The sequence below is a fragment of the Bos indicus x Bos taurus genome, chromosome 13 (genome assembly GCF_003369695.1).
Source record: "Bos indicus x Bos taurus breed Angus x Brahman F1 hybrid chromosome 13, Bos_hybrid_MaternalHap_v2.0, whole genome shotgun sequence".
Taxonomy (NCBI): Eukaryota; Metazoa; Chordata; class Mammalia; order Artiodactyla; family Bovidae; genus Bos; species Bos indicus x Bos taurus.
The window spans coordinates 34,736,748-34,764,384 of NC_040088.1; positions in this window are offsets into that span (position 1 = coordinate 34,736,748).

Below are 27,637 nucleotides of genomic sequence, written 5' to 3' on the forward strand. Positions count from 1 at the left end.
TAATCTCATATTACTTATTTTAAAATTAAAGTTAAATTTATGAGTTTTCATTTAGTCCCATTTAACAGTGGATAGGCAAAACAATAGATAAAAAAGAATCTCTGGAAAGAAAATATGCCCCAAAAATATCTCTTCCAAATTTTTCTTGCCCAGACTATTTTCCTTGAATTTCTCTGTTCTTTTATCTTCTGTCTTTAGAACCTCTTATTGTGTTTGTCAAATCCCAAATGGTTCATCTCTCTTTTAACCTCTGTGTTCAGTGTATCTGAGTCACCAGAGGGTTCACCTAAGGTAAGGAGGTCACCAAGAGCTCCGTTGTCAAGCCAAATGGGTCTTGCTGGTGATGCCAAAGCCAAAAGAATAGGGCAGGCTAGGACACTTCTGAGGAGCAAACCTGGTTAGACCACTCCCATCACTCATTAATTGGGAAAGGGCGTCTTTCACAAGACTTCTCACACACCTGGCCCTCATTTGGAAAGTTTAAAATGGAATCAATGAGAAGCTGTCTCTGAGAACAAGGTCAATATACCCATAATGACCATAGAGATAGTCAAACTTACTGACTGATGACATTATAAAGAGCAGCAGATGAAAGGTTGGTGCACACGTTAACTCCACCACCTCAAAGACTGAGGGCACCACACCTTAGCACCTGGCCTCATTCAACTGGGCCCTGCTCTGCACCATGTCTTCCTTCCCCTTAAGCTGCTGTAGGAAATGGCTTGGCCCTTCTCTTTCCAATTTCTCCAGGAAGGAGAACGGTGGGACCTGAGGTCTAAAGTCAAGTTCACCAGGAGCAGAGCCATGTCATGGATTTAGAGAGGCTGTACTCTCAGAAGTTGAGTGAGAAGAGCAGGATGGTTGCAGAGCTGAGCAATGCTATGAGCTCAGATGGGGTCCAGCCTCATCCTGACCCCCTGGGGAGCCCTACACCACAAAGGACATCCCAGAGATAGGCCCTGTTATGGATATAAGCTAAAGGGGATAGTGGGTGGTGTAGTTTTCCTGATAAAGGGAGTCCTGGATGGCTTAGGGCAATCCTCTAGAAAAGCCAAGAACACACCTACAACTGGGAAATAGGCTCTAAGTAAAGAAGACTGGCAGCCCAAGTGGCTCAGTGGTAAAGAATCTGCCTGCCAGTGCAGGAGACGCCAGAGATATGGATTTTATCCCTGGGTCTGGAATATCTCTTGGAGGAGGAAATGCCAACCCACTCCAGTATTTTTGCAGAGAAAATCCCATGGACAGAGGAGCCTGGCAGGCTACAGTCCATGGGGTTGCAAAGAGTTGGACATGACTGAGAAACTGAGCATGTCACTCATACGCTAGTATAGAAGATTGGGCAAAGCATGAACAGTATTCCCTTTTGTGTGCCTAGGGCATCTCCAAACAGCAGAGAACAGCTCTTCTGACTAGAATGAATTTCCAAAAGGAATCATGGATCCACCAGCCACAGTTTTTGTCCAACAAGTGACAAGCATTTCTGTGTTTGGGTATGCTACAGCAGGTATTACCAAATGTCAGAAGCAGTTGGTGATGTGGTAGTTTCCTAGAGCTACCATAACAAAGTACCACAAACTGAATGGCCTGAACAACAAAAATGTGTTGTCTCATAGCTCTGGAGGCCAGAAGTCCCAGATTCACGTATCAGCAAGGCTATGTTCCTTCTGAAACCTGTAGGGAAAGGATCCTTCCAAATTCTGGAAGCCCCAGATGTTTCTTGGTTTGTGGTAGCAAAACTTCAATACTCATATGGCATGCTCCCTAACATCTGCTGCCAAATTTCCTTTTTAATGTAAGAATATCAGTCATGTTGTATTAGGGGCCTATCCTAATCCAGTATAACCTCATCTTAACTAACTATATCTTCAGCGACTTTATTTCCAAATAAGGTCATATTCTGAGGAACTGGGGGTTAGGACTCCAACACATGAATTTGGGGGTTGGAGAGATACAATTCAGCCCATAAATGCTAAGTGTGTAATCACATTAGCATTTTCACCCTAAAAGTTTGGTTTCTGATCTGGAGCTATTCCCCCAATAACATACTTCTGCCTCAAGTCTGTTCACTACAACCCAGCCTTGTATGATCCATTATGTAAAGGTAACCCCACACTTATCATCAGCTTAGCTATGGAAATTCCAAGTGACTCAAACCAGTCCCTCTTCTGTGCGATGGCAGACCTCCCCCCCCGCACGGATACAATGCAATGAGTCTTCTCATTTGCAATTTCCATCTTGGTTTGGCCACTGTCTGTTCAACAGAGAACATCTCCATGAACATAAAGAACTTTTCATTCTTGAGGGTGGGAAAGCAGAGGAAATGAGCTAACTGCAACACTTTGTGGGCAAAATGTTTGTTTTAACATTCTAATTCTGAATATTGAGGATAAACAGATAAGTAGTTTCTTATTTCAATACATTGGCCATCAAGAGAACAGGAGTATAGACGTGAAACAATATTGTTCCTGGCTAATAATCAAAAAGTTGAATGAAAAATCACCAGAGCACAGTTGTGCAGAGGTGCACCATTAAAACTTCCATTCTGGAGATAAATGCTAGGGAGAGTCAACACCATCAATAAAACTTTAGGAATGTGAGCAGTAGATTATGTGTGGATCACTGGCAGATAAATAAGAAGATAATGTGTGCACATAACATCCATTAAAGAAGTGAGTTGAGAGTTATAGGTATGAGTGAAAAAAACAAAGGAATCACACCCGTACCTCCCCACCCCCCACCCCAACGCTAAAAGATGTTGTTCGGATCTAATCTCAGCAGTCTTCATATGGTCCCTCTTTCCAGCCAAGGTTTATCCGAGTCTGAGACATGTTTCATTATCAAGGTGATGTCACAAGCTTCTGGCAACCAGGTCACCTATTAGATTATCTTGCCATCTTGAACTTCCTGACCTATCACTTGGCCCTGACATACAGAAACAGTGCACACCTTGCTCCTACTACTGTTACTTGAGCTAACCTATGCCCTTTGATCTTCCATATTTTGTTCTTGCAACTTCAAATCTTTGCAGTAGCCTCTAAGCTCTACCTGTTGTCAAGTTTTCTAAGCCCTTTGAATTAAGTAATATTCTTTAAGTCAATAGATGTTGTACCCAAGATAGCCATGCTGTGTGGAATTGAACAAAACTGAATAACATTACCTTAAATTTTGTTTTCAAAAGTAGGCTTACAGCAAAATAGCCATTCATGTAGAAATAAATGTCACATACTACTTCCTTATGACTTCATCTAATAGGCTTGGGAAAGAACTTCTTATGTATGTGTCCACACCTACAAATAATCAGTACATCAAATTATGTTTTACAGGTGGAGCAGATTTGTTTCATTAATGGTCCCACTTTTTTACCCATCCTTATATTCATGCCCTTTATAAACTTGCAGTGCCCTCCCACTCTGATGCTGGGGTGGTAAAGTGTCTTGATGTGGCCAAAGGGATGTTGGAAGACATGGTGCAAAAGCTTTAAAATTGTCCACAATTGTTCCTACTCTTCTGCCATTGCTATTAGAATATTCTGGTGCTAAGATGGAGAGTGAGACAGAGAGAGAAAATCTGAGTTGTCATCATTGTTGAGGCCTTCCTAGATCACACACAACCTGCAAATCTCCCAATGTGTGGGAAAACCTAGCTGAGATCAGAAGAACCACCCAGCCAATCTGCAACAATGCATCTCATCTGGGAATACAGGTTTTAAATGGTTTGTTACTGACAGAAAAGCTTGAAAATTATCTTATCATCCACAATCCCATTCCATAGCAATAAATATACTTGTACACAAATCCCATGAGAGTATACAATTTGTCTCTTAGGGTCATTAATGTTTCTCATGTATAATGGCTGACACATAATAGGTTTTCAATAAACATATATTTGATTGATGAATGAATAAATAAATGAAAATAATTACAGCAATAGTAATAACAATATCAGGTACAATTTACTTAGATTCTATTATGTTCTAGATACTCTCCTAGGTGTCTAATCAGCTGCTTCACTTGATTCTTTTGTCAGCTCTTTAAAAAATATATTATTTATCCCATTTCAAATATGAGAGAATTGAGGCTAAAAGTAAATGAACAACTTGCTCAAGATCACACACATTTCAAAAACGGCACAAGCATGACTCAAATTCAGGACTGTTTAAATTCAAAATCTATGTCATTTATAGAAAATATATGTACTAATTTATAAAAACTATATAATAGGTATATCTTAGAGAATTTGAGTGGCTTAACTAAATTGTAAAACAAGCAAATTCCAGTAGACCCTGGAATCTTCTCTATGCCCAGGTGCTTTCTAATAATCACAAAACTTAAAGCCAAGCAAGCACAATTCTAATGTCCCATCCAAGAATATGGAGTTATCCTCTGAAAATTTGAATGTAAAGTCAGAAGCAAAATAAATGAAATAAGAAATATACAAAGTAGTAGAAATAATATTATTACACACCTGAGCAAGACATGGATATGAAACCTAATTGATTATGCTAATAAAAGTAACAAAAGATATACAAAGGATTGGATCCACCTGGAAATGAGAATACATGTCTACCTTCCCTTTTACATTAACAAGAAGGAGATTTTCAATAACAGTTCAGTTCAGTTCAGTTGCTCAGTCATGTCCGACTCTTTGCAACCACATGAATCTCAGCACACCAGGCCTCCCTGTCCATCACCAACTCCTGGAGTTCACTCAAATTCACGTCCATAGAGTCAGTGATGCCATCCAGCCATCTCATCCTCTGTCGTCCCCTTTTCCTCTTGCCCCCAATCCCTCCCAGCATCAGAGTCTTTTCCAATGAGTCAATTCTTCGCATGAGGTGGCCAAAGTATTGGAGTTTCAGCTTTAGCATCATTGCTTCCAAAGAAATCCCAGGGCTGATCTCCTTCAGAATGGACTGGTTGGATCTCCTTGCAGTCCAAGGGACTCTCAACAGTCTTCTCCAACACCACAATTCAAAAGCATCAGTTCTTTGGCGCTCAGCCTTCTTCACAGTCCAACTCACATCCATACATGACCACAGGAAACACCATAGCCTTGACTAGACGAACGTTTGTTGGCAAAGTAATGTCTCTGCTTTTGAATATGCTATCTAGGTAGGTCATAACTTTCCTTCCAAGGAGTAAGCGTCTTCTAATCTCATGGCTGCAGTCACCATCTGCAGTGATTTTGGAGCCCAGTAAAAATAAAGTCTGACACTGTTTCCACTCTTTCCCCATCTATTTCCCATGAAGTGATGGGACCGGATGCCATGATCTTCGTTTTCTGAATGTTGAGCTTTAAGCCAACTTTTTCACTCTCCACTTTCACTTTCATCAAGACGCTTTTGAGTTCCTCTTCACTTTCTGCCATAAGGGTGGTGTCATCTGCATATCAGAGGTTACTGATATTTCTCCCAGAAATCTTGATTCCAGCTTGTGTTTCTTCCAGTCCAGCATTTCTCATGATGCACTCTGCATATAAGTTAAATAAACAGGGTGACAATATACAGCCTTGACGTACTCCTTTTCCTATTTGGAACCAGTCTGTTGTTCCATGTCCAGTTCTAACTGTTGCTTCCTGACCTGCATACAAATTTCTCAAGAGGCAGATCAGGTGGTCCGGTATTCCCATCTCTTTCAGAATTTTCCACAGTTTATTGTGATCCACACAGTCAAAGGCTTTGGCATAGTCAATAAAGCAGAAATAGATGTTTTTCTGGAACTCTCTTGCTTTTTCCATGACCCAGCAGATGTTGGCAATTTGATCTCTGGTTCCTCTGCCTTTTCTAAAACCAGCTTGAACATCTGGAAGTTCACGGTTCACAAATTGCTGAAGCCTGGCTTGGAGAATTTTGAGCATTACTTTACTAGCGTGTGAGATGAGTACAATTGTGCGGTAGTTTGAGCATTCTTTGGCATTGCCTTTCTTTGGGATTGGAATGAAAACTGACCTTTTCCAGTCCTGTGGCCACCGCTGAGTTTTCCATATTTGCTGGCATATTGATGCATATATATGGAATTTAGAAAGATGGTAACGACAACCCTGTATACGAGACAGCAAAAGAGACACTGATGTATAGAACAGTCTTTTGGATTCTGTGGGAGAGGGAGAGGGTGGGATGATTTGGGAGAACGGCATTGAAACATGTATAATATCATATATAAAACGAATCGCCAGTCCAGGTTCAATGCATGATACAGGATGCTTGTAGCTGGTGCACTGGGATGACCCAGAGGGAAGGTATGGGGAGGGAAGAGGGAGGGGGGTTCAGGATGGGGAACACGTGTACACCTGTGACGGATGCATGTCAATATATGGCAAAACCAATACAATATTGTAAAGTAATTAGCCTCCAATTAAAACAAATAAATGTATATTAAAAATTGACACAGGATTGGTTTTCATAATATTTAGAGAATTTCTACAAATGATTACAAGATAGGGCAACTATAAAAAAATAGACAAGTGATTCAAATATGCCTTAGGTAGGAGAAGAAATACAAATCCTATAAATATATAGAAAGTTGATCAATCTTATCAGTAATTAGAAAAATAAAAGCTAAAAGAAAACTCAGATACCATTTAAAACTCATTTTAAAATTTTTAAACTTGGTAAATTTTTAAATTTTAAACTTGGCAACATTTTTAAACTTGGAAAATGCCAAGTACTGAAAAGAGTATTTGATTTAGGTAAATGGCAACCCACTCCAGTTCTCTTGCATGAAAATCCCATGGATGGAGGAGCCTGGTAGACTACAGTCCATGTGGTCGCAAAGAGTCTCACTACTGAGCGACTTCACTTTCACTTTCACTTTGAATGACCTAGTGGTTTTCTCCACTTTAATTTCAGTCTGAATTTGGCAATAAGGAGTCCATGATCTGAGCCACAGTTCGCTCCCAGTCTTGCTTTTCCTGACTATATAGAGCTTCTCCATCTTTGGCTACAAATAATATAATCAATCTGATTTTGGTGTCAACATTGGAAAAGACCCTGATGCTGGGAAAGATTGAGGGCAGGAGTAGAAGGGGATGACAGAGGATGAGATGGTTGGATGACATCACTGACTCAATGGCCATGGGTTTGGGTGGACTCCGGGAGTTGGTGGTGGACAGGGAGTCCTGGTGTGCTGCGGTTCATGAGATTGCAAAAGTCGGACATGACTGAGCAACTGAACTGCACTAAACTGAAGAGTATGACCCAAAAGAAAAATCTAATGAACTGCTGGCTGAGTGTGAACTTAAAGAATCTCTTTGTAAAACAGTCTGTTATTACCTAGCAAAATTCAACCTTTTATTCTCTACAACCCAGGGTATTGGTCAAGGTGAGTAATAACTTTGTAATAAACTTAATATAGTAAAATTTAATGTTTTGTTCACAAAAGCGGTCATGGGAACACCAAGCTGAGAGAAGCCAGTGGTGGTAATTAATCCACAAGTCACGTGAGATTGCTGCTTTCATGGGCAAGGCTTAAAAATCACAAACATTACTCATTTACACCTGTGATCCAGAACTAAGGCCTTTGCCTCACCAAACTGCAAGACAATCTGAAGTAACACAGTCTGTGTTCACCAGAAGAACCGAAGAACACAGACACAGGTCTCTAATACTATCCAAGTATTGTGTTCTTGGAAGATGAAGTGGCATAAGGCTCCTTTGATTACCTCAGGACACATCTTGCTAATAGCCACACAAAATAAATCAGGGAAGCTACAGGTTCTCACAGACACAGTGCACAGTGCCGGTGGCTGGATCTGAGGCTTTGAGTACAGGGGAAGCAGCTTTGTAGGGCCCCACTGGCTGCTCTGGATGTGTGCTGCCTGGACAATAGCTCCACTGCAAAATACACTATATGCGCTGTATTTCATTTTTTATCTTTTTTTTGTAAACTGAAAAATCCTTTTCAGATTTATTTTGATTAATGAAAACAGGAACTTGTGTAAGTTTCATCAAAGTGCAATTCAGTTCAGTTCATTTGCTCAGTCATGTCCAACTCTTTCTGACCCAATGGACTGAAGAATGCCAGGCCTCCCTGTCCATCACCAACACCCAGAGTTTATTAAAACTCATGTCCATTGAATCAGTGATGCCATCCAACCATCTCATCCTCCGTTGTCCCTTTCTCCTCCCACCTCCGATCTTTCCCAGCATCAGGGTCTTTTCAAATGAGCCAGTTCTTCGCAGCAGGTGGCCCAAGTATTAGAGTTATAATTTCAGCATCAGTCCTTCCAATGAATACTCAGGACTGATTTCCTTTAGGGTGGACTGATTGGATCTCCTTGTAGTCCAAGAGACTCTCAAGAGTCTTCTCCAACACCACAGTTCAGAAACATCAATTCTTCGGTATTCAGCTTTCTTTACAGTCCAATTCTCACATCCATACATGACTACTCGGAAAACAATAGCTTTGATTAGATGGACTTTTGTTGGCAAAGTAATGTCTCTGCTTTTTAATATTCTGTCTAGGTTGGTCATAACTTTCCTTCCAAGGAGTAAGTGTCTTTTAATTTCATGGCTGCAGTCACCATCTGCAGTGATTTTGGAGCCAAATATAAGTAAATAAATAAATAAAGTCTGCCACTTTTTCCATTGTTTCCCCATCTATTTGCCATGAGGTAATGGGACCAGATGCCATGATCTTAGTTTTCTGAATGTTTGAGGGTTTTGTTTTTGTTTTTAATTTTATTTTATTTTTATTATTTTACTTATTTATTTTTATTTTACTTTACAATATTGTGTTGGTTTTGCCATACATTGACTTGAATCTGCCATGAGTGTACACGTGTTTCCCATCCTGAACTCCCCTCTCACCTCCCTCCGCATCCCATCCCTCTGGGTCATTATTTTAAGCCAACTTTTTCACTCTCTTGTTTCACTTTCATCAAGAGGCTATTTAGTTCTTCTTCTCTTTCTGCCATAAGGGTGGTGGCATCAGGGTGGTGGCATCTGCATATCCGAGGTTATTGATATTTCTCCTGGCAATCTTGATTCCAGTTTGTGCTACATCATGACCAGCTTTTCTCATGATGTATCTGCATACAAGTTAAACAAGCAGGGTGACAATATACAGCCTTGACATACTCCTTTCCTGATTTGGAACCAGTCTGTTGTTCCATGTCAAGTTCAACCTGTTGCTTCCTGACTTGCATACAGATTTCTCAGGAGGCAGGTCAGGTGGTCTGGTGTTCCTGTTTCTCTAAGAATTTTCCACAGTTTGTTGTAATCCACACAGTCAAAGGCTTTGGCATAGTCAATAAAACAAAAGTAGATGTTTTTCTGGAAATCGCTTGCTTTTTCTATGATCCAACAGATGTTGGTAATTTGATCTCTGGTTCCTCTGTCTTTTCTAAATCCAACTTGAACATCTGGGAGTTCACGGTTCATGTACTGTTGAAGATTGGCTTAGAAAATTTTGAGCTTTACTTTGCTAGCGTGTGAAATAAGTGCAATTGTGCGGTAGTTTGAGCATTCTTTGGTATTGCCTTTCTTTGGGATTGGAATGAAAATTGACCTCTTCCAGTCATGTGGTCACTGCTGAGTTTTCCAAATGTGCTGGCATAAAGAGTGCAGCACTTTCACAGCATCATCTTTTAGGATTTGAAATAGCTCAACTGGTTTTCATCACATAAACTAGCTTTGCTCGTGATGCTTCCTGAGGCCCACTTGATTTCACACTCCAGGATGTCTGGCTCTAGGTGAGTGATCACACCAACATGATTATCTGAGTCATGAAGATCTTTTTTGTATAGTTCTTCTGTGTATTCTTGTCACCTCTTCTTAATATCTTCTGCTTCTGTTACATCCATGCCATTTCTGTCCTTTATTGTGCCCATCTTTTTATGAAATGTTTCCTTGGTTTCTCTAATTTTCTTGAAGAGATCTCTAGGCTTTCCCATTCTATTGTTTTCCTTTATTTCTTTGCATTGATCACTTAGGAAGGCTTTCTTATCTCTCCTTGGTATTCTTTGGAACTCTGCATTCAGATGGATATGTCTTTCCTTTTCTCCTTTGCCTTTAACTTCTCTTCTTTCACAGCTATTGGTAAGGCCTCCTCAGACAACCATTTTTCTTTTTTGCATTTCTTTTTCTTGGGGATGGTCTTGATCCCTGTCTCCTCTACAGTGTCACAAACCTCTGTCCACAGTTCTTTGGGCACTCTATCAAATCTAGTCCCTTGAATGTATTTGTCACTTCCACTGTATAATCATAAGGGATTCGATTTAGGTCATACCTGAATGGTCTAGTGGTTTTCCCTACTTTCTTCCATTTAAGTCTGAATTTTTAAAAAGGCGTTCATGATTTGAGCTACAGTCAGCTCCTGGTCTTGTTTTTGCTGACTGTATAGAGCTTCTCCATCTTTGGCTGCAGAGAATATAATCAATCTGATTTCAGTATTGACCATCTGGTTATTTCCATGTGTAGAGTCTTTTCTTGTGTTGTTGGAAAAGGGTGTTTCCTATGACCAGTGTGTTCTCTTGGCAAAACTCTGTTAGCCTTTGATTACTTCATTTTGCACTCCAAGACCAAACTTGCCTGTTACTCCAGGAATCTCTTGACTTCCTACTTTTGCATTCCAGTCCCCTATAATGAAAAGGACATCTTTTTTGAGTGTTTGTTAGTTCTAGAAGGCCTTGTAGGTCTTCAAAGAACCGTCCAATGTCAGCTTCTTCAGCATTACCGGTTGGGGCACAGACTTGGATTATTGTGATATTGAATGGTTTGCCTTGGAAACTAACAGAGATCATTCTGTCGTTTTTGAGATTGCATCCAAGTACTGCATTTTAGACTCTTTCGTTGACTATGATGGTTGCCCCGTTATTCTAAGGGATTCCTGCCCACAGTAGCAGATATAATGCTCATCTGAGTTAAATTCACCCATTCCAGTCCATTTTCATTTACTGATTACTAAAATGTTGATGTTCACTCTTGCCATCTCCTGTGTGATCACTTCCAATTTGCCTTGATTCATGGACCTAACATTTCAGGTGCCTATGAAGACCTATAAGACCTTTTAGAACTAACACCCAAAAAAGATGTCTTTTTCATTATAGGGGACTGGAATGCAAAAGTAGGAAGTCAAGAAACACCTGGAGTAACAGGCAAATTTGGCCTTGGAATACGGAATGAAGCAGGGCAAAGACTAATAGAGTTTTGCCAAGAAAATGCACTGGTCATAACAAACACCCTCTTCCAACAACACAAGAGAATACTCTACACATGGACATCACCAGATGGTCAACACCGAAATCAGATTGATTATATTCTTTGCAGCCAAATATGGAGAAGCTCTATACAGTCAGCAAAAACAAGACCAGGAGCTGACTGTGGCTCAGACCATGAACTGCTTAGTGCCAAATTCAGACTTAAATGGAAGAAAGTAGGGAAAACCACTAGACCATCCAGGTATGACCTAAATCAAATCCCTTATGATTATACAGTGGAAGTGAGAAATAGATTTAAGGGTCTAGATCTGATAGATAGAGTGCCCGATGAACTATGGAATGACGTTCGTGACACTGTACAGGAGACAGGGATCAAGACCATTCCCATGGAAAAGAAATGCAAAAAAGCAAAATGGCTGTCTTGGAAGGCCTTACAAATAGCTGTGAAAAGAAGAGAAGTGAAAAGCAAAGGTGAAAAGGAAAGATATAAGCATCTGAATGCAGAGTTCCAAAGAATAGCAAGAAGAGATAAGAAAGCCTTCTTCACCGATCAATGCAAAGAAATAGAGGAATGGGAAAGACTAGAGATCCCTTCAAGAAAATCAGAGATACCAAAGGAACATTTCATGCAAAGATGGGCTCGATAAAGAACAGAAATGGTATGGACCTAACAGAAGCAGAAGATATTAAGAAGAGATGGCAAGAATACACAGAAGAACTGCACAAAAAAGATCTTCACGACCCAGATAATCACGATGGTGTGATCACTGACCTAGAGCCAGACATCCTGGAATGTGAAGTCAAGTGGGCCTTAGAAAGCATCACTACAAACAAAGCTAGTGGAGGTGACAGAATTCCAGTTGAGCTATTCCAAATCCTGAAAGAGGATGCTGTGAAAATGCTGCACTCAATATGCCAGCAAATTTGGAAAACTCAGCAGTGGCCACAGGACTGGAAAAGGTCAGTTTTCATTCCAATCCCAAAGAAAGGCAATGCCAAAGAATGCTCAAACTACTGCACAATTGCACTCATCTCACATGCTAGTAAAGTAATGCTCAAAATTCTCCAAGCCAGGCTTCAGCAATATGTGACCCGTGAACTTCCTGATGTTCAAGCTGGTTTTAGAAAAGGCACAGGAACCAGAGATCAAATTGCCAACATCTGCTGGATCATGGAAAAAGCAAGAGAGTTCCAGAAAAACATCTATTTCTGCTTTATTGACTATGCCAAAGCCTTTGACTGTGTGGATCACAATAAACTGGAAAATTCTTCAAGAGATGGGAATACAAGACGACCTGATCTGCCTCTTGAGAAATTTGTATGCAGGTCAGGAAGCAACAGTTAGAACTGGACATGGAACACCAGACTGGTTCCATATAGGAAAAGGAGTACGTCAAGGCTATATATTGTCACCCTTTTATTTAACTTATATGCAGAGTGCATCATGAGAAACGCTGGACTGGAAGAAACACAAGCTGGAATCAGGGTTGCTGGGAGAAATATCAATCACCTCAGATATGCAGATGACACCACCCTTATGGCAGAAAGTGAAGAGGAACTCAAAAGCGTCTTGATGAAAGTGAAAGTGGAGAGTGAAAAAGTTGGCTTAAAGCTCAACATTCAGAAAACAAAGATCATGGCATCCGGTCCCATCACTTCATGGGAAATAGATGGGGAAACAGTGGAAACAGTGTCAGACTTATTTTTCTGGCTCCAAAATCCCTGTAGATGGTGACTGCAGCCATGAAATTAAAAGATGCTTACTCCTTGGAAGGAAAGTTACGACCAACCTAGATAGCATATTCAAAAGCAGAGACATTACTTTGCCAACAAAGGTCCGTCTAGTCAAGGCTATGGTTTTTCCTGTGGTCATGTACGGATGTGAGAGTTGGACTGTGAAGATGGCTGAGCACCAAAGAATTGATGCTTTTGAATTGTGGTGTTGGAGAAGACTGTTGAGAGTCCCTTGGACTGCAAGGAGATCCAACCAGTCCATTCTGAAGGAGATCAGCCCTGGGATTTCTTTGGAAGGAATGATGCTAAAGCTGAAACTCCAGTACTTTGGCCACCTCATGTGAAGAGTTGACTCATTGGAAAAGACTCTGATGCTGGGAGGGATTGGGGGCAAGAGGAGAAGGGGACGACAGAGGATGAGATGGCTGGATGGCATCACTGACTCGATGGACGTGAGTCTCAGTGAACTCCGGGAGTTGGTGATGGACATGGCGGCCTGGCGTGCTGTGATTCATGGAGTCACAAAGAGTCAGACACGACTGAGTGACTGATCTGATCTGATCTGATGTAATATTTCTCTTTACAGCATTGGACTTGACTTCCATCACCAGTCACATCCACAACTGGGTGTTACTGTTGCTTTGGCTCCATCTCTTTATTCTTTCTGGAGTTATTTCTCTACTGATCTTCAGTAGCATATTGGACACCTTCCGACCTGGGGAGTTCATCTTTCAGTGAAACAGTGTAAATCACACTTTAAAAAAGCAGAGATTCCCTGTATTGTTGAGCACTAGCAACTTCTGCTACCCCAGCAGTTCCATTGCTAGCTGTTTGCTCTGCCTGACACACTTTTGCATAACCTATTATATATGGGCTTCTCAGGCGACTCAGTCATAAAGTATCCATCTACCTGCACAGGAGATGGCAGGTTTGATCCCTGCATCGGGAAGAACCCCTGAAGGGGAGCATGGAAATCCACTCCAGTATTCTTGCCTGGAAAATGCTATGGACAGAGGAGCCTGGCAGGCTACATATCATAGGATCACAAAAAGGCAGACACAACTGAGGACACATGCAGGCTATGCTATGTTCCTGAAGTTCCTTCAGTCATGTCTGACTCTTTTTGACCCTTTGAACTGTAGCCCACCAGGCTCCTCTGTCTATGAGATTTCCCAGGCAAGAATACTGGAGTGGTTGTCATTTCCTCTTCCAGTGGATCTTCCTGACCTGGAGATCAAACCACATCCGTTATATCTCCTGCACTGGCAGGTGGGTCTTTACCACTAGCACCACCTGGGAAGCTATATATGTATTGTTGGTCAAAATTTTCCTTTGGTTTCTTCATGAGATATAACTCAAAGGAATATTATGGCCAACCCAGTAAATGGAAGTTCACAATATCATTGTTCTTGATGACAAAAAAATATTGAAACCAATCCAAATGACTATAATAACACAATTGAACAAACACAATGAAACAGAGTGAGAATAAAATTAGAAGCAAGTTGTTTGAGGAGGCAAGAAGACAGAAGAGAGGCTGGTCTAAGAGAAGCAGGAATATCTCACATGTCAGAGCACGTAAGTAGATAAGCAAATAGATTGCAAATTTTATATTTAGAAGGTACCCTTCTCATTAGAATGTATCTAACTTCTCTACAATATGGGGCAACTTCACAAGCTAAGATGCAGTGTAGAAGGGAAGTTGGAAAAAAGGTGTGAAATGTTGATCTCTAAAAGTGAAAACTAAACATATCAGGGATATATAGTATAATTGCCTGAAAGAATTAAGTGCCATTTGAGATTTGTGGTCACAGGCTGAAGTGAGTCCAGATGACAATGTCATTTGATTTTCTCCAGCCATGTTTGGCTGCTTGAGTATAAAGTGGGAATGAGTGGATGATTGAGTTTTGCAGAGGAGAATGATGGAGGAGAGAGATCAGAGCATCAGGGATGTTTTCCTGGGAATGATTATAACTCTATACCACAAGATCTAAGTTATTACCAAATAAAAAGAGAAGAACTTGAAGTGAGTAATATATAAATGATGAAAAATGGCAGATGAAAAGAGCCCTGAGGAAAGGTGAGATTGGAGGGTACCCAGAGTATGGGAGATTTGAAACAGATTTCAGAAGGGCTTGCTGTGGACAATGAGGTTTAGGTAATGACCTTGATCATTATTTGAGGTAGGAAGAAGGAAAAGATCACTACGTAGGGAGAGGTTAAGGAACTGAGGAGGCAGGGTATTAGAAGGAATCCCCTATATCAATTTTGAAGCTGCCAAGATTAACAACAAGAATAATAGTGGAGAAGGAGACACTGATCCAGGTGCTAAATTTATAAAGCAGTATGGCCCTAGGTCTAAAATATTGCTACATATATAGCAGACAAAGTATTACCATCCAGAATATATGAGAAACTCCTATATACCAGTTTATAAAAGAAAAATAAGATAATATTTTTCTTATTTAAACATAAAATGAACAAAGACTGTGAATAGACTAAGTTCATAAAAAGACATATAAATTCAATGAACATAAATAGATGTGTTCTCTCACAATAGGAAAACACAAATTAAAATTATTACTTTTTTAACTCTTTATTTGGCAAAAAAAAAATTGAGATTTGACAATATACAATATTGAATTGGGGGTGGAGAAATGGGCCATTGAATACTTTTTTGGTAAGTATAGATGAATACAAACTTTTTAGAAAACAGTTTTTGGCTTCTCTCAAAATTTTAAGACTGCATACGTTTAGCCAACAAAAGCTACTTCCAGAAATGTTTCTTATTACAGTACTCACAGATATAAACACATATGTAGGTTTAATATGAATTGTAGTTGTAAAAGCTTTAAAGCAATCTGAATGTTCAACAATAGTGCTTTCTGGGATCACCTTTCCAAATAAGTTACTTGTTCTCACTTCCTTATGTAAGGATTTGTGTCTGGAAGCACCCAAACTAACAATTCCTACAAAGTGGTTTATCTCCCTTTTTTACTTACAAACATTGACAACTATACTACCCAATTATGACCTTTCCTTTTTCTTTTGGGATGCTGAGAGACCAGATTCTTCCTGTAATCTGACAGATATTTCCCAAATTAACTAAGGTGCAAAGCTTTTCAAGACATGGGGACAGCTCGTGATTTAATCCCCTCCCTTAGGGTTAATTTATATAAATTATTCATCAGGATAGAAAAGGCTCAATCTTGCTAGTCCACACTTTCCTAATGACTGTTATCAAATCCATATGTTTACAGATGAAGGAAGTATTTTCACATAACAGACATTCAGACTTTGGCCTTCTGAGGTAGTATTATATGAAGATTCAAAGCTATAGTGGGCAATGCTGAGCAATGAATAGAAAGCTAACTTTCTTTCTAATAAAGACAGAAGAGATAAAATTCTAGAGGAAGTCTGTCTTAGCTCAGACTGCAATAACAAATACCATTAACTGAGTATCTTAACAAACAGACATTTATGATTTCCAGTTCAAGATGGCAGAGTAGAAGGACAACTGCTCATCTCCTCCTGTGAGAGCACCAAAATTGCAGCTAGCTGTTAAACAACTATCAAAAGGAGGAATCTTGAACCTACCAAAAAGAGATGCCCCACATCCAAAGACAAAGAAGAGGCTGCAACAAGATGGCAGGAAGGGTGCAATCATGATAAAATCAAATCCCATACCCACCAGCTGGGTGATCCACAAACTGGAGAACAATAATACCAGAGAAGTTTTACTACTGTTGTGAAGGTTCTGAGCCCCACATCAGGTTTCCCAGCCTGGAGATCTGACAAAAGGAAAGGAATCCATGGGGAATCTAATCTTAAAGATCAGTGGGATTTGACTACAGGACTTCCACAGGACTGAGAGAAACAGGAATTCCACTCTTGGAGGACACATACAAAATCTTGCATGCACCAAGACCCAGCAGAAAGGAGCAGTGACCCCAGGAGACTGAACCAGATCTACCTCCTAGTGTTGGAGGGTTTCAGGGAGGTGTGCGTTGCCATAGGGATGGGGACACTAGCAGCAGCAGTCCTGGAAGGTGCCCCTTGGTGTATGTTCTCTTGGAGATTGCCATTAACCCAACCATAGAGACCATAGATCCCAGGGCTGGGTCACCTCAGTCCAAACAACAAATAGGTAGGGAATGCCACCCCACACATCAGCAGATAATTGGATTAAAGCTTTACTGAACACAGCCCTGCCCAACAGAGCAAGATCTAGCTTTTCCTACAGCCAATCCCTCCCATCAGGAAATTTACATAAGCCTCTTGGCCTCATCCACCAGAAGGAAGACAGAAGAAGCAAGAAGAACCAAAATCCCACAGTGGCTAGAACAAAAGCCACACTACAGAAAATTAATCAGGATGAAAGAGCAGAGGGTTGTGTCCCAGATGAAGGGACAAGATAAAACCCCCAGAAAAACAATTAAATGAAATGGAGATAGGCAAACTACCAGAAAAAAATGATTCAGAATAACAATAGTGAAGATGACCAAGGATCTTGGAAACCAAAGGGAGAAGATGCAAGAAGTGTTTTCCAAAGATCTAGAAGAACTAAAAAACAAACAGAGATGAACAATATACTGGAAGGAATCAGTAGCAGAATAACTGAAACAGAAGAATGGATAAATGACCTGGAAGACAGAATGGTGGAAATCACAGCAGAACAGAATATAGAAAAAAAGAATTGGAAAAAAAAAAAAAACGAAGAAGCCTAAGGGTCATAAAGTCAGACATGACTGAGCAACTAACACTTTAGGTCTATAAGAGACCTTTGGAACAACATTAAATGCACCAACATTTGCATTATAGGGGTCCTGGAAGGAGAAAAGAGAAAGAAAGGACCCAAGGAAATATTTGAAGAGATAATAACCAAAAAATTCTCCAACATAGAAAAGGAAATAGTCAACCAAGTCTAGGAAGTGCAGAGTCCAAGGCAAGATAAACCCAAAAAGAATACACAAAGACACATGGGAATCAAACTTACAAGAACTGAGACAAAGATAGAACAGTAAAAGCAACAAGGGAAAAAGCAACAAATAATATACAAGGAAACTCTCATAAAGTTATCAGCTAATTTCTCAACAGAAACTACAAGTCAGAAGAGAATGACACGGTATATTTAAAGTGATGAAAGGGAATAATCTTCAACCAAGAATACACTACCCAGAAAGACTCTAGTTCAAATTTGTTGGAGAAATCAAAAGCAAAAGACAAGAGAATTCAGCTCCACCAAACAAGTTTTACAGCAAATGCTAAAGGAACTTCTCTAGGCAGGAAACACGAAAGAAGGAAAAGACCTACAGAAAACAAACCCAAAACAATTAAGAAAATGGTAATAGGATCACACATATTGATAACTGCCTTAAATGTAAATGGATTAAATGCAACAACCAAAAGACAGGCTGGAAGATGAAAACACCACTTCCACTTATCATGTCTCTCTACTCAACCTCCCAAGTTGTATGTAATTATTTTATATTGTTAGATTAATCATGTTTCCATTATGGCTTGCAATCATCATTTATTTTTTGTTTAGCTATTGATTGTGAAACATATTTTACTATTCTGATTCTGTAACTATTGTTCATATAATACCATCGTATCATGATTTGTCAACAGAAAATAATAGAATTCTATATCACTAATAGAAAAACCTATAATCACTTTTTAAAATTCAGATGCACAATAGAATTATACTGGAATTTTTTTTTGAAAGACACAAATGCCCAGGTATTGTTTTTTTTCTCCAAAGCTCCAGATGTGTTTCTAATGAGCAACCTTGTTTTAAAACAACTGGACTACATGATGATCTTTTATGTTTGCTAGCTTGTTTCACTTTTCTATTTCATAGCCAGTGTTCCTATTTCATTTAGTTTATATTTTCCAATTTCTCCATCTCCTTTTTTATGTTCTTATTCAAGCCTTCATCAAGTGTAGTATAAAAGCTTTTGTATACACACACACCCATATATAAACAGCATGTATTATATATATTTTAAAACACATTAATTTTTGTCTAGCTAAAAAAAGTATCACATTTTTATTCCACTTGTATGAATTAGTATGAATAATAGTCTAGGGTTCTAGCTTATATTCACTCAAAACTTTGATATAGTTCCATGTATTTTGGCATCTAGTATTACTGCTAATAATAACCAACCAGTAATGCTGAAGAAGCTGAAGTTGAATGGTTCTATGAAGACCTACAAGACATTTTAAAACTAACACCCAAAAAAGATGTCTTTTTCATTATAGGGGACTGGAATGCAAAAGTAGGAAGTCAAGAAACACCTGGAGTAACAGGCAAATTTGGCCTTGGAACACAGAATGAAGCAGGGCAAAGACTAATAGAGTTTTGCCAAGAAAATGCACTGGTCATAACAAACACCCTCTTCCAACAGCACAAGAGAAGACTCTACACATGGACATCACCAGATGGTCAACACCGAAATCAGATTGATTATATTCTTTGCAACCAAAGATGGAGAAGCTCTATACAGTCAGCAAAAACAAGACCAGGAGCTGACTGTGGCTCAGACCATGAACTGCTTATTGCCAAATCAGACTTAAATGGAAGAAAGTAGGGAAAACCACTAGACCATTCAGGTATGACCTAAATCAAATCCCTTAGGATTATATAGTGGAAGTGAGAAATAGATTTAAGGGCCTAGATCTGATAGATAAAGTGCCTGATGAACTATGGAATGAGGTTCATGACATTGTACAGGAGACAGGGATCAAGACCATTCCCATAGAAAAGAAATGCAAAAAAGCAAAATGGCTGTCTGGGGAGGCCTTACAAATAGCTGTGAAAAGAAGAGAAGCGAAAAGCAAAGGAGAAAAGGAAAGATATAAGCATCTGAATGCAGAGTTCCAAAGAATAGCAAGAAGAGATAAGAAAGCCTTCTTCACCGATCAATGCAAAGAAATAGAGGAAAACAACAGAATGGGAAAGACTAGAGATCTCTTCAACAAAATCAGAGATACCAAAGGAACATTTCATGCAAAGATGAGCTCGATAAAGGACAGAAATGGTATGGACTTAACAGAAGCAGAAGATATTAAGAAGAGATGGCAAAATACACAGAAGAACTGCACAAAAAAGATCTTCACGACCCAGATAATCACGATGGTGTGATCACTGACCTAGAGCCAGACATCCTGGAATGTGAAGTCAAGTGGGCCCTAGAAATCATCACTACAAACAAAGCTAGTGGAGGTGATGGAATTCCAGTTGAGCTATTCCAAATCCTGAAAGAGGATGCTGTGAAAGTGCTGCACTCAATATGCCAGCAAATTTGGAAAACTCAGCAGTGGCCACAGGACTGGAAAAGGTCAGTTTTCATTCCAATCCCAAAGAAAGGCAATCCCAAAGAATGCTCAAACTACCACACAATTGCACTCATCTCACACGCTAGTAAAGTAATGCTCAAAATTCTCCAAGCCAGGCTTCAGCAATATGTGAACCGTGAACTTCCTGATGTTCAAGCTGGTTTTCGAAAAGGCACAGGAACCAGAGATCAAATTGCCAACATCCGCTGGATCATGGAAAAAGCAAGAGAGTTCCAGAAAAACATCTACTTCTGTTTTGACTATGCCAAAGCCTTTGACTGTGTGGATCACAATAAACTGTGGAAAATCCTTCAAGAGATGGGAATACAAGACCACCTGATCTGCCTCTTGAGAAACCTATATGCAGGTCAGGAAGCAACAGTTAGAACTGGACATGGAACAACAGACCGGTTCCAAATAGGAAAAGGAGTTCGTCAAGGCTGTATATTGTCACCCTGTTTATTTAACTTATATGCAGAGTACATCATGAGAAATGCTGGACTAGAAGAAATACAAGCTGGAATCAAGATTGCCAGGAGAAATATCAATCACCTCAGATATGCAGATGACACCACCCTTATGGCAGCAAGTGAAGAGGAATTCAAAAGCCTCTTGATGAAAGTGAAAGTGGAGAGTGAAAAATTTGGCTTAAAGCTCAACATTCAGAAAACGAAGATCATGGCATCTGGTCCCATCACTTCATGGGAAATAGATGGGGAAACAGTGGAAACAGTGTCAGACTTTATTTTTCTGGGCTCCAAAATCCCTGTAGATGGTGACTGCAGCCATGAAATTAAAAGATGCTTACTCCTTGGAAGGAAAGTTGTGACCAACCTAGATAGCATATTCAAAAGCAGAGATATTACTTTGCCAACAAACGTTCGTCTAGTCAAGGCTATGGTTTTTCCTGTGGTCATGTACGGATGTGAGAGTTGGACTGTGAAGAAGGCTGAGCACCGAAGAATTGATGCTTTTGAACTGTGGTGTTGGAGAAGACTCTTGAGAGTCCCTTGGACTGCAAGGAGATCCAACCAGTCCATTCTAAAGGAGTTCAGTCCTGGGTGTTCTTTGGAAGGAGTGATGCTAAAGCTGAAACTCCAATACTTTGGCCACCTCATGCGAAGAGTTGACTCATTGGAAAAGACTCTGGTGCTGGGAGGGGTTGGGGGAAAGAGGAGAAGGGGATGACAGAGGATGAGATGGCTGGATGGCATCACTGACTCAATGGACGTGAGTCTGAGTGACCTCCGGGAGTTGGTGATGGACAGGGAGGCCTGGCGTGCTGCAGTTCATGGGGCCGCAAAGAGTCGGACACGACTGAGCAACTGAACTGAACTGAACTGAATGCTTTTCACCATCACATTCTGCTTAGTTCTTTAAAAAGTCGCAAACTTCGTACTTATTTGGAGTAATCAGAAAATGGCATTGAGAGATATGAGTTTTAAGAGGTCATAACCTCCAACCTACTGCGTCAAGCAAGATGATACCCAAACCATGCCAGAAGGAGCTTTGTGAAAGCAAGCATTTGAAAGAAAACAAAGTTACATAATCAGCTGCATTTTGTACTTCAGGTTAGATTACCAGAGGTTAGCTGCTATTTAGGGAGGGCATGCAAGCTCAGTTGTGTCCGATTCTTTGTAACTCATGGACTGTAACTCAGGAGCCTGCCAGGCTCCCGTGTCCATGAAACTCTCCAGGCAAGAATACTGGAGTGGGTTGCCATTTACTCCTTCAGGGGATCGTCCTGACCCAAGGATCAAGCCCATATCTTCTGTGTTTCCTACATTACAGGAAGTTTCTTTACCACTGAGCTACCTGGGAAGCTCATTTAGGGAGGACTGTACCACAATAGGACTGTATCATCCCAAAATGATGGAGCAGAATGACGTGCGCTCATTTTCTGTGAGAGCACCAAAATCACAACTAGCTGCTGAACAACCATCAACAGGAGAATGTTAGATCCTACCCAAAAAAATATACCCAATATCCAAGGGCAAAGGAGAAGCCCCACAATGGGGTGAAATCGCATTTAGAATCAAAATTCATACTTGCCAGAGATGCTCAGAGAGCACAAACAAAACACTTGTGCACACCAGGACTCAGGAAACAGAGCAGTAACTCCACAAAGAGGTGTGGGTCGATAGTCAGGGGCACTGAATACAACAGTCCTGGGCGCTGCAGTGTACTGGCATAAGTCCTTTTGACGAAGGTCGCCATTACCCCTACAATAGTTTGGCCTCAGGCCAAACTATCAGGGAAGGAACACAGCCCCACACATGAGCAAAAAATTGGATTAAAGATTTATTGAGCATGACCCTGCCCACCAGAGCAAGACCCAGGTTCTCTACAATCTGTCACTCCCATCAGGAAGCTTCCACAACCTCTTACCCTCATCCATCAGAGGGCAGACAGAATAAAAACCACAATCACATAAAACTAACCAAACTGATCACATGACTCACAGCCTTGTCTAACTTAATGAAATTATGAGCCATGCTCTATAGGGCCACCCAACATAGAGGGTCATGGTGGAGAGTTCTGACAAAATGGGGTCCACTGGAGAAGGGAATGGCAAACCACTTCAGCATTCTTGCCTTGAGAATCTCAAGAATAGTATGAACTTCCCAGTTCGGTATGTGCACAACATGCTACTGAAGAAGAGCAGAGAAATAGCTCCAGAAGGAATAAAGAGGCTGAGTCAAAGTGGAAACATGCCAACTGTGGATGTGTCTGGTGGTGAAAGTAAAGTCCAATGCCGTAAAGAACAATATTGCGTAGGTGTAATGCCCCAAGTCTATGTAATCCAAGTAATGGATTGGATTACATTCCATTCCATTAATCCAAGTCTATGCCCCAACAATAGACTGAGCTATTTGACTGAGCTTGTAGACTGAGCTACAAGGGAAGCCCTTGTAAAGAATTTGCCTGCAATGCAGGAGACCTGGGTTCAATCCCTGGGTTGGGAAGGTCCCCTGGAGAAGAAAATGGCACCCCACTCCAGTATCCTTGCCTGGAAAATCTCATGGAGAGGAGCCTGGTGGGCTGCAGTCCATGGGGTCGCAAAGAGTCAGGCAGGACTGAGCGACTAACACTTACTTAACACTTATGCCCCAACCAGGAATGCAGAAGAAGCTGAAGTTGAACAGTTTTATGAAGATCTACAAGACCTTCTAGAACTAACACCCCCAAAAGATGTCATTTTCATCAAAGGGTAATGGAATGCAAATGTAGGAAGTCAAGACGTACCTGGAAAAACAGGCAAGTTTGGCCTTGGAATACAAAATGAAGCAGGGCAACGGCTATCAGAGTTTTGCCAAGAGAACACACTGGTCATGGCAAACACCCTCTACCAACAACACAACAGACAACTCTGCACAGACATCACCATATGGTCAATACTGAAATCAGATTGATTATATTTTTTGTAACTGAAGATGGAGAAGCTCTACACAGTCAGCAAAGCAAAAACAAGACCAGGAGTTGACTGTGGCTCAGATCATGAACTCCTTATTGCAAATATCCTACTTAAATTGAAGAAAGTATGGAAAACCACTAGACCATTCAGGTATGACCTAAATCAAATCCCTTACAATTGTACAGTGGAAGTTACAAATAGATTCAAGGGATTTGATCCAATAGATACAGTCTAAGAACTATGGGCAGAAGTTTGTAACATTGCACAGGAAGTGGTAATCAAAACCATCCCTGAGAAAAAGAAATGTAAAAAGGCAAAATGGTTGTCTGAGGAGGCCTTACAAATAGCTGAGAAAAGAAGAGTAGTGAAAAGCACAGGAGAAAAGGACAGATATACCCATCTGAATGCAGAGTTCCAAAGAATAGCAAGGAAAGATAAGAAAGCTTTCCTCGGTGATCAATGCAAAGACACAGAGGAGAAAAATAGAATAGGAAAGACTAGAGATCTCTTCAAGAAAATTAGAGATACCAAGGGAACATTTCATAAAAAAGATGGGCGCAATAAAGAACAGTGGTATGGATGTAACAGAAGCAGAAAATATTAAGAAAAGGTGGCAAGAATACACAGAACCATACCAAAAAAAAAAAAAAAGATCTTAATGAACCAGGTGACCACAATGGTATGATCATTCACCTAGAGCCAGACATCCTGGAATGTGAAGTCAAGTGGGCCTGAGGAAGCATCACTACCAACAAAGCTAGTGGAAGGGATGAAATTCCAGTGAAGCTGTTTCAAATCCTAAAAGATGGTGCTGTGAAAGTGCTGCACTCAATATGCCAGCAAATTTGGAAAAAGCAGCAGTGGCTACAGGACTGGAAAAGGTGAGTTTTCGTTCCAATCCCAAAGAAAGGCAATGCCAAACAATGTTCCAAACAAACAACTGCACTCACTTCATATGCTAGCAAAGTAATTCTCAAAATTCTCCAAGTTAGGCTCCAAAAATACATAAACTAAGGGTCTTAGAAAGCATCACTATTATCAAAGCTAGTGGAGGTGATGGAATTCCAGTTGAGCTATTTTAAAACCTGGAAGATGATGCTGTGAAAGTGCTGCACTCACTATGCCAGCAAATTTGGAAAACTCAGCAGTGGCCACAGGACTGGAAAAGGTCAGTTTTCATTCCAATCCCAAAGAAAGGCAATACCAAAGAATGCTCAAACTACCACACAATTGCACTCATCTCACACGCTGGTAAAGTAATGCTCAAAATTCTCCAAGCCAGGCTTCAGCAATACATGAACCGTGAACTTCCTGATGTTCAAGCTGGTTTTAGAAAAGGCAGATGAACCAGAGATCAAATTGGAAACATCTGGTGGATCATGGAAAAAGCAGGAGATTTCCAGAAAAACATCTATTTCTGCTTTATTGACTATGCCAAAGCCTTTGACTGTGTGGATCACAATAAACTGTGGAAAATTCTGAAAGAGATGGGAATACCAGACAACCTGACCTGCTTCTTGAGAAACCTATATGCAGGTCAGGAAGCAACAATTAGAACTGGACATGGAACAACAGACTGGTTCCATATAGGAAAAGGAGTACGTCAAGGCTGTATATTGTCACCCTACTTATTTAACTTATATGCAGAGTACATCATGAGAAACGCTGGGCTGGAAGAAGCACAAGCTGGAATCAAGATTGCTGGGAGAAATATCAATAACCTCAGATATGCAGATGACACCACCATTATGGCAGAAAGTGAAGAGGAACTAAAAAGCCTCTTGATGAAAGTGAAAGAAGAGAGTGGAAAAGTTGCCTTAAAACTCAACATTCAGAAAATGAAGATCATGGCATCTGGTCCCATCACTTCATGGGAAATAGATGGGGAAACAGTGGAAACAGTGTCAGACTTTATTTTTTGGGCTCCAAAATCACTGAAGATGGTGACCCATGAAATGAAAAGGCACTTGCTTCTTGGAAGAAAAGCTATGACAAACCTAGACAGCGCAAAAAGCAGAGACATTATTTTGCCAACAAAGGTCCATCTAGTCAATGCTATGGCTTTTCCAGTGGTCATGTATGGATGTGAGAACTGTACCATAAAGAAAGCTGAGCACTGAAGAATTGATGCTTTTGAACTGTGGTGTTGGAGAAAACTCTTGAGAGTCCCTTAAACTTCCAAGAGATCATAAATGAAATCAAACCTGAATATTCATTGTAAGGACTGATACTGAAGATGAAGCTCCAATACTTAGGCCGCCTGATGTGAAGAGCCAACTCAATAGAAAAGACCCTGATCCTGGGAAAGATTGAAGGCAGGAGGATAAGGGGCCAAGGAGGACGAGATGATTGGACAGCATCACCGACTCAATGGACGTGAGTTTGAGCAAGCTCCAGAAAATGGTGAAAGATAGGGAAGCCTGGCATGCTTTAGTCCATGGGGTCACAAAGAGTCAGACAGCACTGAGTGACTGAACAACATACCGCAATAGTAAAACATGCATTTAAATTTGGAGATTTACAGAAGCTGTAAGATACAAAATGTGTGACCTCCGTAATCCTCAACACTAACTCAAGAAGGAAAGGATGGTATTCTACAGGATTCTTTATGAAGGCTGCTTATATCGACAACTGAATTGCTCAGCAGTTAACCTCAGCTGAACCTCTTTCCTCCCACAACTCTCACCTCTACCATTGGGTTCTAAGACCTACAAGAGCAGAGAACATATCTGTTTGTTCATTAATGTACCTTCATTACCTGGCTTATGCCTGGCACAAAGTTGGCATGGAATCAACATTTGTTAGATGAATGAGTCTTGCTAGTATCACAGTCCCTTAATTAGTTGTGTCTAAAGTAATATATCCATTCACCCTATAAATTTTAATCACACTGCACTAAGAACTGTATTTCTGTATTGCTTATTGAGAACACTATTAAAAAATAAATTCAGTCTTCGAGGAGTTTTCAGTCCAGAATTAGTGATAAGCAGTGATGACAACATGGGATGAATGATGAGTTTGAGAGAACTGGATGCCACAACAAACCTAAGAGGAGCACCTAACCCAACTTGGGTTATAAGGAGGAAACATGTAACAGAGACACAAAGCGAAATAATATCCAGAAAAACAGAAGGTAAGGCAGAGGACATGGCATAGCATTAAAGCCCAGGGACAAAAGGATCCTCACCCACTGTGCAGCAGGCTTTTACTGAACATGCTTTAACTCAGGCTGTTGTAAATACAACAGCAAACAAATCAGACCATCTTTGCTTTTATGAAGCTTACTCTGTTGTGAAAGAAAGAGGCAAGCACAAATTACAGTGTGTGCACCACTGGAGAACGTACAGATTGGTGGGTGCCCTGAGCTCCTGGTCTAGTCGTGGGGGGACTTGGCAGGCTTTCTGTGTGCACCCAAGACATGGAGGATGAGCAAAATTATCCAAGAGAATGGAGGAGAGGAAAGACTGCATAAGAAGCAGAGATCACAGGGTTCTATAAACTACATGGCAGCCTCTACGGCTGGAGCAAAGCATTGAGGCAAATTGGATTTAGAACCTGAGAGACAGAGGAATGTGGTGCTATTGTAAAAGGATCATGTCAAATCCTTGCTCCCCATCCCCCTCTTTAGCTGTTGGGAAAGATTATTCATGTCTCCATTCTCAGTTTTCTCCTGAAAATTGAAGATAATGATATCAATCATTTCATAAAATAATTTTGAGTATTAAATGAAATGATTCAGTAAAACATCATAATGCCTGGTATACAGATAGTGCTCAATAAATATAAGCTTCCTTCTTCCTACTTGCTGTTTGCTCCATGACCTCCTGCTTCCCAGCTTTTCCCAATAGATAATTTGTCAGCTCAACTATTTCCCTCCCAGCACCCTGGAGAACCTCCTGTCTGCCCAGCCCTGGCTCTACACAGCAGCACAGGGACACATGCCATGAAGATTGTTAAACCCAAGTTGAACTCTTACCTACCAAA